Here is a 210-nt window from a genome sequence, read left to right as displayed (position 1 = left end):
TTTAGTACAAGAATTTACCATACAAAATCCTTCCGTATATAAAATCTCTTCCTTTATAACCTTTTCATAGTGTGTATTATATTACCAACCTTTAGTAAAAAGTCTTTTCAAACTTAGTGATAGTATAACTTTCATGCTTCTTATCCATAACTATTAGTCCTGCTATAAGCAAAACAACCTTGACTAAATTTTTCCTGCAATTATTAATCC

This window comes from Pan paniscus, chromosome 20 (genome assembly GCF_029289425.2).
Source record: "Pan paniscus chromosome 20, NHGRI_mPanPan1-v2.0_pri, whole genome shotgun sequence".
Lineage (NCBI taxonomy): Eukaryota > Metazoa > Chordata > Mammalia > Primates > Hominidae > Pan > Pan paniscus.
Note: the sequence above shows the minus strand (reverse complement) of the source record.